This window comes from Leptinotarsa decemlineata, unplaced genomic scaffold (genome assembly GCF_025532065.1).
Source record: "Leptinotarsa decemlineata unplaced genomic scaffold, Ldec_3_MD MMD2_tig00000157_RagTag_RagTag, whole genome shotgun sequence".
Classification (NCBI taxonomy): Eukaryota; Metazoa; Arthropoda; class Insecta; order Coleoptera; family Chrysomelidae; genus Leptinotarsa; species Leptinotarsa decemlineata.
This window is the reverse complement of record NW_027412543.1, coordinates 687,113-697,201: the sequence shown is the minus strand read 5'-3', so window position 1 is coordinate 697,201 and position 10,089 is coordinate 687,113.

Sequence of the window (10,089 nt, the reverse complement as noted above, 5' to 3'; positions counted from 1 at the left end):
CGTTTCAGAAGAGGGAGTGGTTGAACGAACTTCCTCCATTCTGCTACATCCAGGTCTTGGAGTTGTCACCATCACAGGTTCTCCAGGAAGGGGGCTGAGTGGGAGTTCTACATGGAATTCCGTTAGGAAGTCCACGATATTCTCTGGTAGCTCTGATCCCTGCAACAACACCACGTCTTGCAGGATATTAACCTTACCCTTCTCAGATTTACCGGTATCAGTGAAAAGAGGCATACTCCAAGCTAGAAATTAACAAAATAGTTACCGACTCAACATCCAACGACACCTTTTACAACTAACGTTATACCTCACATTCCAAGACTATCTGAAAAAATGAGACGAATTGGAAATAGATATGATGTTAGAACTACTTTCAAAACAAAAAATACACTGAGATCTATACTCACACATACAAAACCCAACAACACTGAAGAAAAAACAAAAAATTGTATTTATAAAATACCTTGTTCTTGTGGTAAGAGTTACATTGGTGAAACCTCAAGACCACTACTGAAAGTGCGTGAGAATGAACATCGAGATTATACAAAAAATAGACAATTGACAGGATCAAAATTATCAGAACACATTTCAAAATCAGACGGTGAACATCGGGTGGAATGGAATAGGACAAGAAATATTACCAATGAGCCTCATTCTAAGAGACGTAAGCTAAAAGAATCAGCGTATATTCTCATGTCTGGGGGGAACTGTATCTCGAATAGCTCCTTAGAAATAGACCGTACTTGGCTACCCATCTTGAAGAAAACTTTGGATAGTGTCGAAATGGAAACAAACTGATATCGGAGAGTACCTTGTATTAAATCGAATATTTCAGTTGTCAATCAACAACATTGACATAATTTCATATTTCAAAACTTCTTTGACATCTGTCGAAGAAGAAAAGAAATAAGCTCTCAAAAAAGGAATAATTGCGTATATATTCGAATTTTTATCCATTTCTGAAGACGGAGACAGATTTTGGCCTCCGAAACGTAAAAGATAAGTATTATTCCTTAATAATTTTTTTTGATGGGCGAAATTGTTAAATACGACATGTTACTGATAAATAGAAGATTTTTCTTTGTGAAAAATACTTTGATTTTTACGCAGTAACTTATCGGGGTAAACTGAAAAGTTTGCCCTTCTACACTTGTATAAAGTTCTCCATTATAATTTTTATATTTTTTCAGATTGTGAAAGGTAACAATTACCCAAAAAAAGGTCGATAAATAAAAAAAAATAGATATCAATAATATATCTGAAGAATGGTTGGTTGGGTGACAGGATCAATTTTTTCTCAAAGAAACAATTGTTTTCTTGCCAACATTTCGAATTCAATTGAATTCTTCTTCAGGGCTTTGTAATAATGTAGTTTCATAAACATACCTCTCACAAAAACTTATACGACAAGTATCGTTTCTATTACTTACCGAAAAGTAGTTTCTCCGTGTTGATATAACTATTTTGGAAAAACATTAGATATATTAGAAACATTCAAAAAATAAAAAAAATTGCAACACCTTCGATAGAACACCAACGCAAAGGGACATGAATGTATAGACTCCAATTACTTTTGTTACAATGGAACTATTCACAAACAAATTTTTCGAGTTGGTAATGGGTAATTGTATATCAACCATTTGTGCAGATTTGGTAATGGCAGAACTACAAAATATATGCATAAAAAGTTAACAAACAAAAAAAACACCCCAAGACATGCAATCTAATGTAGTGTACAAATTGAACTGTGGAAGGTGTCACAAATGCTATGTTGGTCAAACTGGACGGTATCATAAAACACGAGTTTCAGAACGCATGAGAGACTCTGAGAAACTGAATAAAGCAAAAACTCCACAGCCCTGATTGAACATGAAAAAGAATATGCATACGTTTTTGATTTTGAACATCCAGCTGTTCTAGATGTTGAACCATATTTATCAAAAAGACTCTTGAGCAAAACACACACACACAACCCATCCATATATGAACTATCATGCATCAGATACTTCATACTGGGGGGGCTTAGAACCGGCTCAAATCTCCTACGAGAGATTTTTGAATTATTTTTCAAAACATAACTTCCACAGTAAAATCAGTATTATAGGGAATTTGAAATCTAGAGCAATTACCATTTCCAATTCTGATTTCCATAACAAAAATCTCAAATTGATTGAGAATTACCTACTACAAATAATTTTTCTAAAGCCCTCATTAGAAAAAAAATGACAGAAAGACAGAAAGAAGTTCCTCTTCCCGAAATACTGAGGTGAAACCCAAATATCACAAAATGTCATTTATAGAAACTTCATCTGATAAACTCGGAATGATAGTTATTACCAATCAAATTAAAGTAGCCTTCTTAAATGAAAGTACAGTTGAAAAGCATTTTTTCTTAAATGAAACAAATGAAAAACACCCCAAGACCTGCAATCTAACGTAGTGTACAATCTAACGAGTGTACGAGTGTACCACCCAAAATTAATTTTACAAGAAACCGTTAGTAGCAGCCACTAACGGTTTCTCGAGGGGTATTGTAGATGACATAATTAGGAAGAAGTTTAGGTTGAGAATGAACGAAATCTCGACTTTCAGAAAGGACAAAAACCAAGATAAATACATCTCGGTTCCATACCACCAATATACTTAGAACTTTGGAAATATTTTCAAGGAACTAGGTATGAAGGTGGTTTTTAAAACAAGTCATACACTGCAGAGCCTTTTGGGAAGTCCAAAAGACAAAGTCGAGAATTCGGAAAAGTCTGGAATTTCCGAAATTGAATATAAGGAATGCGATGCAAAATATTATGGACAGACAAAAAGATTCATTCAAGTGAGATATAAGGAACACATAGCATACTTAAGATATGGAAGACCTGGAAAATCATAAAAATTATAATAACTTCTGTGGGGGAAATGAGATATGTGGTAAAGATGAGATTTATTCTGATTGTAATGTTACAAAGTTTTTATCAGGTTTAAATAATGAAAATCGATCATACGAAAAACAAAAATTATAGAGTTCAAAATTGTAGGAAATTACAACTTTATCGATCACAATTTTTTTCCAGAAGTATTCAGCTCCAGTATTAGATGAAGTAGGGGTGATATGTGGAGGGAGGTTAGGTGTGGTTTAGATATAAAAGTCTGTCTAGTCGAAAGCTAGCATCATTCAAACTGTTTCTTCTAACTTTATATGTACCAAATTAATTTGAGTGTTTTGCTGTGGTCTTAATCCTTGAATAGAAACTGTAAGTATATTATTAATCAGTTAACTAATTTGGTGAACCAATAATTTTCCTGAAGAATGGTTGGTTGGATAACAAGATAATTTTTTTTTTCTTTAAGAAACAATTGTTTTCTTGCCAACGTTTCGAATTCTTTTCAGGGCTCTGTAACAACGTAGTTCCATAAGTTTATATGATCAGTATTGTTTCAATTTTATGAGAAATAATGAGGTTAATTGAATTACTCACTGAAATATAAAATATAACTATTTTAAAAAACATAGACATATTAGATACATTTAAAAATAAAATAAAAAACACTGCAACAAAAGGGGTAAATTATCTAGGTGTTCTACTTATTGAATTGAAATATGCCTAATTTCCAGGAAATGATATCCAAGGTGAAGAATACATCGATATTATTTCCAAGGAAGACACTTGTATCCTGTACAAAAAAAAGCATACCTACTTCTGGTTTACTTACGTTTACTTACGTTTCATACCATGGAGAAATAGTACAGCGTTTCTATAAATTGAAATATCTACAGTGCGACTCTCTAATAACTAGAATCAATTAAAAAAACAAGTCACTCTTTTGGAAAATTTATCAATTAATATTTTGAGTTGCGCTATTTTCTACGACCAAAACTATGTTTAGATAGTACAAACCTCAAGATAAGGCGTTATTGGTGATTATTTTAACCCAGAACTCAAGTTTTTCAATACTATTCTTAAAGTTACACATAATTGGGTAAATATTCGTTTTGAGGGTACCCGGCGATTTAAGTGTACTTCTGTATTTTGATGCGTAGATTACGAATCCGAAAGAAAAAAGCGGCGCTCTCCCTCATTTATAAAGTAACGGCCCTTCAAAGTTCAGATGAGGGCAACTTTTCAGCCTCCTTTTCCACCATATAAACTTATTATGTACTGTTTGGAACCTTTGGTGTAGTGATGAATATCACTGGAGTTTTTCTCAACACCAAATCGTTATTTTTACACCTCGACACGTGTTTCGATCACCAAGTGATCATCTTCAAGAGGAAGATGAAACTAGAAACTACTCAAAACTAAAGCTATTTATGCTATTCAGGTACATCATACAGGTAGGTAATCAGTAATACCACCTATACAAGTGTACCACCCTAAATTAATTTTACAATTGGCCTTTCTATTATTTTACAATATTTCTTTATGTATGTTTAAATGTTACAGCTATATATAGAACAAATATCAGCTATATAAAATTCGTTCCACAATAATGCCTATCTAAATATATTTACAATGTGTCTTTCTGTAGGAATCTGTAAACCCAACAATATTATTTCAACAAGCTATATAGTATGATATTTGGTATTGATCCGTTATCGTTATTCATAATATTATTATGTTTACTTATTTCTACACTCTCATAGGCATCTAGTTGCCTGTTGTTGTTAACATGTCTAACTAATCTTAAAGAGCTGAAGTCTATGAAATGGTTTTGTTGCAAAATATGATGGGTGACTGCTGATTTTTCAGGTCTTCCATATTTTAAGTGTGCTATGTGTTCCTTATATCTCACTTGAATAGATCTTCTTGTCTGTTCATAATATTTTGCATCGCATTCCTTATATTCAATTTCGTAAATTCCAGACTTTTCCGAATTCTCGACTTTGTCTTTTGGACTTCCCAAAAGGCTCCGCAGTGTATGACTTGTTTTAAAAACCACCTTCTTACCTAGTTCCTTGAAAATATTTCCAAAGTTCTTCGTATATTGGTGGTATGGAACTGAGATGTATTTATCTTGGTTTTTGTCCTTTCTGAAAGTCGATATTTCGTTCATTCTCAACCTAAACTTCTTCCTAATTATGTCATCTACAATACCCCTCGAGAAACCGTTAGTGGCTGCTACTAACGGTTTCTTGTAAAATTAATTTAGGGTGGTACACTTGTTTGGGTGGAATTACTGATTACCTACCTGTATGATGTACCTGAATAGCATAAATAGCTTTAGTTTTGAGTAGTTTCTAGTTTTATCTTCCTCTTGAAGATGATCACTCGGTGATCGAAACACGTGTCGAGGTGTAAAAATAACGATTTGGTGTTGGGAAAAAACTCCAGTAATATTCATTAACCATATAAACTATTTAAAAACACAATCATTTATTCACTAGGCCACCTTTACACCTCATTCCTCCTTCCTTGACACTTATCACTGCAACAATCAACATTTTTCCAATAAAAATGTTAAAAAATGTACGGAGCTGCTTTTTTGGTTACATATCTCTATATTTTACGTTTTTAAGGTTAATGACATAGTTGGTACGACTGATGCAAGTATTCAATTTCCAATCAAGTTTTTATGAGAAAAATATTGATTGTTGAATTGAAAAGTGTCAATTAAGGGAGAATAAGGTGTAAAGGTGACCTACTGAATAAATGCTTGTGCTTTTAAGTAGTTTATCTTATGAAAAAGGAAGATGAAAAGTTGCCCTTTTATGAACTTTGAAAGGACGTAACTTTGTAAATGAATGAGAGCGCCGCTTTTTTCTTTCGGATTCGTAATCTACGCATCAAAATACGTAAGTATATACGTAAGTAAGTATAAATGACATTTTGTGATATTTGGGTTTCACCTCAGTATTTTGGGAAGAGGAACTTCTTTCTGTCTTTCTGTCATTATTTTTCTAATGAGGGCTTTAGCAAAATTATTTGTAGTAGGTAATTCTGAATCAATTTGAGATTTTTGTTATGGAAATCAGAATTGGAAATGGTAATTGCTCTAGATTTCAAATTCCCTATAATATTGATTTTACTGTAGAAGTTATGTTTTGAAAAATAATTCAAAAATCTCTCGTAGGAGATTTGAGCCGGTTCTAAGCCCCCTCCCTCTGAAGTATCTGATGCATGATGGTTCATATATGGATGGGTTGTGTGTGTGTGTGTTTTGCTCAAGAGTCTTTTTGATAAATATTGTTCAACATCTAGAACAGCAGGATGTTCAAAATCAAAAATGTATGCATATTCTTTTTCATGTTCAAACAGGGCTGTGAAGTTTTTGCTTTATTCAGTTTCTCAGAGTCTCTCATGCGTTCTGAAACTCGTGTTTTATGATACCGTCCAGTTTGACCAACATAGCATTTGTGATACCTTCCACAGTTCAATTTGTACACTACATTAGATTGCATGTCTTGGGGTGTTTTTTTTTGTTTGTTAACTTTTTATGCATATATTTTGTAGTTCTGCCATGACCAAATCTGCACAAATGGTTGAAATACAATTACCCATTATCAACTCGAAAAATTTGTTTATAAATAGTTCCATTGTAACGAAAGTAATTGGAGTCTATACATTCATGTCCCTTTGCGTTGGTGTTCTATCGAAGGTGTTGCAATTTTTTTTTTATTTTTTAAATGTATCTAATATGTCTGTTTTTTCAAAATAGTTATATCAACACGGAGAAACTACTTTCCGGTAAGTAATAGAAACGATACTTGTCGTATAAGTTTTTGTGGGAGGTATGTTTATGAAACTACATTATTACAAAGCCCTGAAGAAGAATTCAATTGAATTCGAAACGTTGGCAAGAAAACAATTGTTTCTTTGAGAAAAAAATGATCCTGTTACCCAACCAACCATTCTTCAGATATATTATTAATGTCTATTATTATTTTTTTTATTGACCTTTTTTTGGGTAATTGTAACCTTCCACAATCTGAAAAAATATAAAAATTATAATGGAGAACTTTATACAAGTGTAGAAGGGCAAACTTTTTAGTTTACCCCGATAAGTTACTGCGTAAAAATCAAAGTATTTTTCACAAAGAAAAATCTTCTATTTATCAGTAACTTGTCGTATTTAACAATTTTGCCTATCAAAAAAATTATCAAGTAATTATACTTATCTTTTACGTTTCGGAGGCCAAAATCTGCCTCCGTCTTCAGAAATGGATAAAAATTCGAATATATACGCAGTTATTCCTTTTTTGAGAACTTATTTTTTCGACAGATGTCAAAGAAGTTTTGAAATATGAAATTATGTCAATGTTGTTGATTGACAACTGAAATATTCGATGTAATACAAGGTACTCTACGATATCAGTTTGTTGCCATTTGCCACTATCCAAAGTTTTCTTCAAGATGGGTATCCAAGTACGGTCTATTTTTAAGGAGCTATTCGAGATACAGTTCTCTCCAGACATGAGAATATACGCTGATTCTTTTAGCTTACGTCTCTTAGAATGAGGCTCATTGGTAATATTTCTTGTCCTATTCCATTCCACCCGATGTTCACCGTCTGATTTTGAAATGTGTTCTGATAATTTTGATCCTGTCAATTGTCTATTTTTCATATAATCTCGATGTTCATTCTCACGCACTTTCAATGGTCTTGAGGTTTCACCAATGTAACTCTTACCACAAGAACAAGGTATTTTATAAATACAATTTTTTGTTTTTTCTTCAGTGTTGTTTGGTTTTGTATGTGAGTATAGATCTCAGTGTATTTTTTGTTTTGAAAGTAGTTCTAACATCATATCTATTTCCAATTCGTCTCATTTTTTCAGATAGTCTTGGAATGTGAGGTATAACGTTAGTTGTAAAAGGTGTCGTTGGATGTTGAGTCGGTAACTATTTTGTGAATTTCTAGCTTGGAGTATGCCTCTTTTCACTGATACCCATAAATCTGAGAAGGGTAAGGTTAATATCTTGCAAGACGTGGTGTTGTTGCAGGGATCAGATCTACCAGAAAATATTGTGGACTTCCGAACGGAATTCCATGTAGAACTCCCACTCAGCCCCCTTCCTGGAGAACCTGTGATGGTGACAACTCCAAGACCTGGATGTAGCAGAATGGAGGATGTTCTTTCAACCACTCCCTCTTCTGAAACGAGCTGCACCAGCAAAGACGCGGAGAAGGGTTCGAAGAGGGCCAACAAGAGAGAGGCAGCGAACGGTAGCGATAATGAGTTTGCTGCCCCCCAATCGACTAAGAAAAGAGTGTCCGCCGCTAAGTCGAAGCAGGTGGAGCCGAAGGTGAAACCAAAGCAGTCGGAGCTGCGGAAATATATAAAAATATGGGATGAGAGGAATCCTTATCGGCAGCCGCCGATGACCTCGACCCTGTGGCGAGCCCCTTCTACGTTGGATACCACCGTTTCAAAGTCCGAGACGGTCAATACGATAAATCAGCCACCGACGGCATCGCAGATGACATCCACCGCATTAAACATTGAGCCAACCACCACCACGACATCTTCAGAGGCCACAACCGGGCCGCATAACCTACCAAAAGTTGGATCCATAGTACCTCAGCCACCGATGCCCACCACCGTGACATCTTCAGAGACCACAACTGGGACGCATAATCTACCAAAGGCCGGATCCATAGTACCTCCGACACCGATGCATGTGCCAACTGTTCAGGGGGCAACTTCCGTCCCACCCTCTGGCAGCAAGATGTACTTACCGACACCGCAGAGGAGCTGTAATTTAGTCAACGACGTGCTCGAACTCGGCAGAATATGCCGAGAGAGGAAGACGAAGCTACTAGTGATCCGGGACAGCGATGAGAGATTGGCAGAGATTGTCACACGCAAGCGACGATTTGTGGTTCGACAGGAACAACTAGTCGAACAGAAAAGTTCTTTGCTGGCTGAACTCTCAGAGGTGGAAACCAACATTGAAAGGGGAAGTCAGGACATCGTCGGAGTCGCTGAGGAGTACCGTGTTGAGGGTGATTCAACGAAACAGTACCGGCTGGAAGTCGCCCAGATTAGCAACTTTGTGAAGGATCTCCAGAAGCGGATCAAGAAGGGCGTTGACGACATGGTGATATAATCAACATTTATTTCCCTAAATTTCAATTCGAAGACGATGACGACAGATAAACATTCAAATTAGTTTGGTAGATATTGAAGGTTAGAAGAAGCAGTCTGTAATCATGGAATAAACAATGTGGAAAAAAATTATTTGTCTTTCATTTCAGTTCATACAACTTTGATCATTGTGATTTTTCTTGTGAAATTGAAAATGAATGTGATAATTCCATTATAAGATTTCACCCCCTACTTATTTCAGATTTAAATCGATACAAATATCGAACCTATGAAAAAAAAAATTGATGGGGTCGAAATTGAAGGAAATTCAATTTTATACAACTTTGTTCATCACAAAGTTCCTCGTGAAGTCAAAAATAAACGTGATAATAGAATGACGCAATTTCACCCCCACTCTTTCTCGAAAAATATCGATTTTATGAACAAAAATTATAGGAATCAAAATTGTTGAGAGTTTAATTTCATGCAACTTTTGTCATAATTATTTTCCTTATAAAATTCAATATAGATATCTTATTTAATAGAAAAAGTATATTTTTAGCCGTAATCCGGTTTCATATGCTAATGAAAGACGACACTGTCTGAAGAAAAGCAAAATTCAAGGTACAGCTGCGATTTTTTCGGAATTCATCTATATGCGCTCTCATGTACTGAATGACGACGTTCACGATCCCAACTCGTCTTTTATATTATTCGATTGTGGTCGTGGTACGTCACACTACTCTCAGTGTGACGTGGTTCATGGGTGTGACGTTGTTTAGTTTAGTTTAGTTTAGTAGGTGAAGGTCATTCAAGTTCGAATTCAAAACACTTCTTCAAAGTCACCTTGTCGACATCATGTGACGTATGTAGAGGTCATTTCAAAGTCAAAATAACCACATGAATCAATGAAGGATGTGAAAATATGAAAAGTGAATGAAGGTCATTCAAGGTTAAATCCAAAACACTACCTCAAAGTCACATTGACCGTATCACCTTCTGACATAGTTCAAGGGTGTGACGTAGATGAAGCTCGTTCAAAGTCGAACTCAAAAGACTTCTTCAAA